This window comes from Pinus tabuliformis, chromosome 7 (assembly GCF_031772625.1).
Source record: "Pinus tabuliformis cultivar Carrire ecotype Pingquan chromosome 7, CPIR1, whole genome shotgun sequence".
Classification (NCBI taxonomy): Eukaryota; Viridiplantae; Streptophyta; class Pinopsida; order Pinales; family Pinaceae; genus Pinus; species Pinus tabuliformis.
In genome coordinates this window covers 633,464,961-633,473,273 of record NC_142293.1, presented here as the reverse complement: position 1 = coordinate 633,473,273, position 8,313 = coordinate 633,464,961, and positions in this window count along the sequence as shown.

The window sequence follows — 8,313 nt, the reverse complement described above, 5'->3', positions numbered from 1 at the left end:
GAGACATATTTAGCATATTTAAAATGATTATATTAATATTAGGTGATTTTACATATTATTGATAAAATCAATCATTTGTTCATTAGATTTTCTTTGTCCGCACACGACTGAAATGGCGTAGATCCATCTTAACTCTGGATCTATCCAACGCCAAGAGGGATCAAATCTCTTGAGATACAAACTTTTCCTCAAGTTTTGCACTAAAAAAATAGGTTAGCAACTCAAGAGATTTGATCCCTCTCGGTGCTTGGTAGATCCGGAGTTAAGATGGATCTAGCTGATTTTATCACAATTTCATATTGAATAATAAATCGAGAAGTATGATATCAAGATTTACTTGTAATTACATTACCAAAAACGTCCAAATGGCTTCATCCCAATCGATAGGCTTCATTTAATATGCTCCGTCCTACTAGTTCATAAAATGGAAGACAATTAAAGAATTTGCAGTTTTGCAATATTTTTTTCTCATTTTGGCATAAACGTTGGTTTCATCACAATATCACATTTTTGCTACTCCTCCATACCTCAAATCTTGTGTTCGCACATCTCTTGTGGTGCTGCTTCCTCTTTTGTGGTCACCTCGGAGGTTGTCACCCAAATGTTTGACGTCATTAAGCGGAAGTGGTCCATTAGGGACTTTAATTGAACTACCACTGGCCTTCCCATATGTTATCTCAGTTTACGTCTTGAATTATAACAATCGGTTTCGAAACATTGATTTTTTTCCAATGAGTACGTAGATTGCGTCATAGAACGTGAAAATGTTTACCATGGAAGAGAGTTTTTAGTTAATGAATACGTAGATTGCGTCATAGAACGTGAACACGTTTACCATGAGAAACAAGTTTTACTTATTATCACATTTTTCACATAATCACGATTTTCAGCAAATCAAGAATTTAAGTAATGGGTATGATATAATAATTTTATATCTCTTGTTTGACACGGGCTACTCACATTTCCTTATTTTTGGAATCTCATGTTTATGCCCTTGGGATTTTTTTATTTTTATTTTTATTTAACAATTTGGATGGTTTTGAAAATGCTTAAAACTAGGTGTCAACTGAACTGAAAATTTGCAATTCTAATTAGAGTTACGGCTTTTGCTAAACACTTTGAATTGCAAATATGTTTTCTTACTATGCTTGTATGATAAACACTTCATGGAATGACAATCACGCTAAAATGTTATAACTTAATTAGACCTAAAAATAAATGCACCATGAAATCAACCATCGCCATTAATTTTCAAAGAGTAACGTGATATTTAACAAATAAAATGAAAAAGCAGTAATGACCTACTCATTGTGCTATAATTTTGCAGTATTATGTGACAGCCGATCTCCCCTGCATTCGAGTGACGTTGTGATGACAGCCGGTGGGTATTTCATCCACAATCCTCAATTGCTCATCGTCAAAATTCCAGGCTGAAACGTAACAATAGATACTTCGTGCGTCCACATGTGGTAGTCAACATTTCCAACGGAACAAACACTTCAACAGGTTTTGGTGCCTAATTTAAAAATGTACGTGAACAAAATATCACTGTAATAAATGACAAAATTCACATTCCGTAACGCATTGGAAATCAATGGTTGATTTTTTTAAGCTAATTCAGTCTTGAAAATGACTTCATGGGTGGTTGTGTGAAAAAAGACGACACTTAAGGCGTGAATATAACGGATTTTACACCGTGGTCAATGGAGTTAGAAGAGAGCCGCGGCCCAATTTGAGTGAAATTTGGTAGAGAATTTTTGGAACTTTAAACTATTTAGGTTTTTATGGGTCATTATTTTGGTTAATTTTGAGCGAAATTTGGTAGAGAATTTCTGGATTTTTATATTATTTAAATTTTTAAAATCGTATGTTTTAAGGATGTAATTTACAGAAATCCAGTGTTTTTGATTTTTCAGAATATCAAATTAATTTATATATAAAAAATATATTTTAGAGAACTTAAAATTAAATTTAAGATCTTACCAGGTCACGAAATCTCTGAAATGTAAGGAAGTCCAAACTATCTAATGTTCAGAATGCTCGCCGAAGTAAATTTGTCAAACAGATGTCAGATCAAATAGATTTGAAGAGAATTATAAATAAGGAACCGAGTAAAGAAAAAGGAATCCATCCTCCAGAAAAAGAGTACGCTCAGCAGGTGCCGACAATGCAATATAGAAAATGCATCCGTAAACACTATTAGCGACAAACTAATCTGGTCAAGCAGATGTCATATCGAGTACCTTTCATGCTCAGGATGATAGTAACTTCTACGAAGGAAGATGGGAACGAAAAGGGCATCTGGCTTGTCCAATTCCTGTGATTTTATCTTCTTGTTACCATAAGGTCCGTGTGTTGGAAATAATAATCTCAATCACGGCAATAAACACTCTGATAGCAACATATTTGTCAGAAGTATAAGTATTTTTGCAGGTTACATTTCTGTTCGAAGATGGAATAACTGAAGATATCTAGCGAACTATTCGGCAACACAACAAAGAATTTAAGGCATTTAATGTATTTTGGTAAATAGATATGGGTAAGCATATTGTGCACACTCCACAAACACCCTGCGCAATCACTGTCAACACTCAACAATAACAACGTATTAATTATTTGATTTGTCATGTATTAATGTAAAATTGTATGTTGAGATAAATATGTATGTAAAAGTCATTTTGCAAGTTAGACAGAAAGAGAGCCAGACTCTGTTTGGAGAAAATCGTGAAGCAAATTTTGGTGGGAGAAAACAACAGTTAATGTGTTTTATTCCAGGTGAAATGTAAATCACTCTAAACCTTATTTTACTTGGTGAATGAACCGCAATCTCATATGAATGTATTTTCATGAATTATAAATTAATGCTAAGTTTTTATTGTTGCTCCAAACTTACTCTTCTGAGTTTTTTGTTGCAATAACTGAATACTATGTTTTTTAAACCTATGTATAGCTTCCCGAAATCTACCTACGCAAAATCTAGCTAGGAAAAATCAGCTTTGCCAAACTCTCCCCTTTGCCTCTCTGCGTAAATTTTTTTCAACACCATGGAATTGGATGAGTGTACATCAAACAAATTGTTTGATGAAAAATTGTGTACAGTAAGCTTCTATATAAACCCTAATCCAAGCATGTATGTAAATTTTAGTCTCGAAGATGTGGTCTAAGAAATTTGAAATTTGATCTCCAATAGTTTAGTTGTACAACCCTAGACAAAACTATATATTCCTAAGAGTTGCGGTAAGCATGTAAGCTTGATTTCTCCTATGGAAAAGAAAAAGAGTGACTATAAAATCCGAAGGATTCTGGGAGGGTACATTTTGTTGATAGTCGATTGGGGATTGTGCATAACTCGTTATCTGAGCAAAAGCTAATAGCTTAAACACTAAAATCGTGGGCAAAGGGGAAGCTTCACGGGTAAAGGATACAGCCAACGGTAGGGAAACCAGAAATTTACAATATTCGAAGATCAGTCTCCGTGTTCTTGGTGTGCAATATCATAGTTTGTCCCCTTGGAATTTTTGGAGGTACTACACACCTAGGACCTTCTTTACTGGCACATGCGGACACTTAGTTAGAGTATGGGACTACATGTGAGATGTTTTCTGCATGATTTATTCCCTGATTTGCTCCTTCTTTAACTCCACAACTGGCTAGTTCTTCTGCATGATTTACTCCCTGATTTGCTCCTTCTTTAACTCTGCAACTAGCTAGTTCTTTTGCATGATTTACTTCCTAATTTGCTCCTCCTTTCACTCCGTAACTGGCTAGTTCTCTCCGAAACTTGTTGTAGGTGTTGAGTCCTCTCATTGATCACCATTATGGTGCATTAACTTGGGATCTTCACCCAATAATGCTATATCATGAGCATTGTAACCTATTTTCTAATTGAATCATTCTTTTTGTTCTTTCAATTTTCTTTTAGTGTTTTTGCTCTGCAAAGCTGTGTGTTCAACCTTTACTAGCTAGATTCATCTATGTAGGTTTTCTAACACATTTACATGGTATCAAAGCCCACAGGTTGCTAGATAAAAGGCGCACCAGTATTTTATTTTGCAGGTATTACAGCTTGGAGATCGAAGATTGACAAAAAAATGGATTTTCCCAATGCATCGATCCTAACACCGTACAACTATCACAAATGGAAGGACTAAATAGCTCAATACCTTCGTTAGAAAGGGTTGTACAGGATTACCATGGCTACAGAAGTGGAACCCAATTCAGACATAGAGAAATCCAAGTACCTCAACTGCATGGATGAGACCCACAGATTCATATGCATGTGCATCTCCCCAGAGTTGTAGTTTCATCTATCTGCCTGCAAAAGGTAGAGTGGAACTTTTACACAGAAGCTTGAAGATGTGCTTCATGTTCCAAAATTGCAACCGGTGAGGTAAACAATGGATCTAGACTGTATACATTTTCTGAATTTATTGAATCTGAATCCTCCTTATTGCTTACACATGCTGATGATTGTAGTAGGCTTTGGCACGAGAGGTTTGGTCACTTAAATTACAAGTATATGGAGCAACTAAGCAAGCATGAGATGGTGGAAGGCTTGCCAAATATCAGTTTCTCCAAAGGAGTTTGTGAAGGGTGTGTCCTTGGCAAACATCCTAGAGAAAATTTTGACAGCAGCAAGACTCATAGAGCATCCTCTCCTCTAGATCTGATCCATAGTGATCTCATGGGGCATTTTCCTCATCCTTCCATAAAAAAAGCAAGGTATGTGCTTACATTTATTGATGATTTCTCATGGTATACTTGGGTGTATCTTCTTAGGGCCAAATCTAAAGTTTTTGTGCACTTTGAAGATTTCAAAGCACTAGTTGAGACACAGTTAGAGAGAAAGATCAAAGCCCTTCGTACAGACAATTGGGGGGAATATGTTAACAAAACACTTCAAAACCTTTGCCTTGAGTCCGGCATACAGTTGTAGCACATAGTTCCACACACTCCGTAGCAGAATGGAGTTGCTGAGAGAAAGAACTGATCTCTCAAAAAGATGGCTTCCTGCATGCTAAGCCATTGCCTCATAAGCTATGGGCTGAAGCACTTAATTGTGCTAACTTCATCTAGAACAGATCTCCTCATAAGTTTGTCAAGGATCAGACCCCCTTTGAGGCTTGAAGCGGCACTAAACCAGAGGTCACCCACTTTCGTGTTTTCAGCTCCCAAGTATGGGCCAGGATCCCCTCTGAAAAGACGAAAGCTCTTGATCCACACAACATTGAGTGCATCTTTGTTGGATACCCTGATGGTGTGAAGGGATACCAACTCCTGATTTCCTCTACGGACAAGCTCATCATTGAGCGAAGTGTCAAATTTGAGGAAAGTCTCTTGCATGCACCTCAATTACCGCATGTATACACCTTTTATCTACCTCATGTCCGAGACGATGACTCAGTACACTCAGATGTAGATACAAAGCATGCAGATGCCGAGGTAGAACATGTAGATGCAGAGACAGAGTCTTCAGATACAAATCTAGTGCATGCATATGATGATCCACATCCAAGCCCAAATTGGGTTTCCAGCAATGAATCAACTTCCCTTGTCATAAATCAGAGAACAAGGAGCTTACGTGAGATATATGCACAAGGCCACCCAACTGCTAGAAATGGTCTTGTGGGGGATAATTCTGATCCACGAAGGACCAGCTCAGAGTTTATTGAGCCTCCTCCTACCCTCACTACCACTGAACCAACGCCATCCTGACATTGTCATTTAGTTCAGTCTTCTGATCTGCAGTCTTATGCTGAGGCTATTGGGCATCCCTCTTGGGAGTCTGCCATGGAGGAGGAGTATAACTCCCTCCTCGACAACCAGACCTAGGATCTGGTCCCCCTTCCTTCAGGAAGGAAACTTTTCTGATGCAAATGGGTCTACAGGACCAAGAGTCATGCAGATGGGCAAATCACCAGACAGAAAGCTAAGCTAGTAGCCAAAGGCTTCTAGCAAGTGCATGGCATTGATTATGATGATACCTTTGCTCTAGTAGCAAAGATAGATTCCATACGCCTTGCACTTGCCATTGCAACTACCTAGGGGTGGGAAGTACATCAAATGGATGTGAAGAATGCCTTTCTTCACAGAGACCTATCTGAGGAGATCTACATGGAGCAGCCACATGGTTTCATTTAGGATTCATCTTTGGTTTGTAGACTGAAGAAGTCTCTTTACGGCCTTAAGTAGGCCCTGAGAGCTTGGTATGCGAAGATGGATTATTTTCTCTTATCACAAAACTTTGAAAGATGTAAGTTTGATCCGAATGTTTACATGCTTAGGACACATGATTCTCTTCTTATCTTAGTTTTGTATGTGGATAATCTCTTGATCATCGGCAGCTCGGCTTCAGCCATTGCTATAGTCAAGAGGGCCTTGCATGATAGGTTCTTGATGACGAACATGGGTCCATTACACTTCTTTCTTGGTCTTGAGATCAGCTAGGATGCCACAGGCATCAAACTCTCTCAGGCTAAGTATGCACGGATCTCCTCAAGAGATTTCACATGACTGACTGCAAGCCAGCACCGACTCCTTTTCTGTCTGGGGTCCACCTTGAGGATGGAGGTGACACTCCATTAGTTGACAGTACTCTCTACCGACAGCTAGTGGGGAGCTTACTGTACCTCACCCACTCCAGACCAGATCTCTCATATGCAATAGGTGCAGTTTCCAGATACATGTAGGAGTCACATGAGCTACACTGGAATGCTGCCAAGCGCATCCTCTAATATATGCAAGGCACCATCACCTTCGGGATTCACTATGCAACAGGCACTACATTGAATCTCCTTAGCTTCACAGATTCTGGTTGGGCGGGCGACAACATTGATCGCAAGTCCACCTCAGTTTAGGATCTGGCCCTATCTGTTGCTCGAATAAGAAGCAGGCTACTATTGCTCTCTCTTCAGCTAAGGCCGAGTGCAGAGGAGTAGTCAACATCACCATTCAGGCTTTGTGGCTACAGCACTTCCTCACTAAGTTGGGCATCCTGTTCCACCAGCCCGCTGTCATCTAGTGTGACAACCAGAGCACTCTCAAATTTTGCAGGGATCCAGTACAACGACAGCAGACAAAGCACATAGATATCCATATACACTACATCAGAGACTTAGTACATGATTGGGTCATTGATTTTCAGTTCTGTCCTTCAGAAGAATGGACTGCAGACATCTTCACCAAGACATTCACTGAGCAGAAGTTTCGCTCTCTGCGCGATCGTCTTGGAGTGAAGGACACAGTTGCTTAGCAACTGTCTTTTCTTCCTCCTTTCTTTTGATTACATTATATTTTGAGGGGGGCTTTTTCCCATGAGGTTGTCCCTCTTTCCTTAATTTTAGTACAAGTTGCACTATATTTTAGGTGACCTTTGGCCTTAGTTGCGAGGGCCCATTTTCTATTTTTCCCCATAGTGGTGTTCAGGGGGGGTGTTGGAGGTACTACACACCTAGGACCTTCATTACTGGCACATGCAAACACTTAGTTACAGCATGGGACTACATGCAAGATCCTTTCTGCATGATTTACTCTCTGATTTGCTCCTTCTTTAACTCCACAACTGGCTAGTTCTTCTACATGATTTACTCCCTGATTTTCTCCTTCTTTAACTCCAGAATTGGCTAGTTCTTCTGCATGATTTACTCCGTGATTTGCTCCTCCTTTCACTCCGCAACTAGCTAGTTCTCTCCGGAATTTGTTGTAGGTGTTGAGTTCTCTCATTGATCACCACTATGGTGCATTACCTTGGGATCTTCACCCAATAATGCTATATCATGAGCATTGTAACCTATTTTCTAATTGAATCATTCTTTTTGTTCTTTTGATTTTCTTTTAGTGTTTTTGCTCTGCAAAGTTGTGTGTTCAACATTTACTAGTTAGATTCATCTGTGCAGGTTTTCTAACACATTTACAGAAATCATACCCGAGTCTAACGGACTTGAAAATTTTGATATGTAAGTTACTTGAAATAAATTATGTGAATAGGGTTTATGCAAATTCCAAAAACCCTATCTTTCTCTTTGGTATGGTAAATTCACTATAATGATTTCATTTCAAAATTAAAATTTTGATATGTATAGGGTTTATTCGAATTCTAAAAATCCCATCTTTCTCTTTGGAATGGTAAAGTCCCTATAATGATCTCATTCAAAATTTCGATTCGTAAGTTACTTGTAATAAATTATGTGAATAAAATTTATCAAAGGTCCAATTTGGATTACTGTCTCCAAGTGTAAAATATTTATCAAAGGTCCAATTTGGATTACTGTCTCCAAGTGTACAATAAGGTTTTCTGGATAAATATTATCCTAT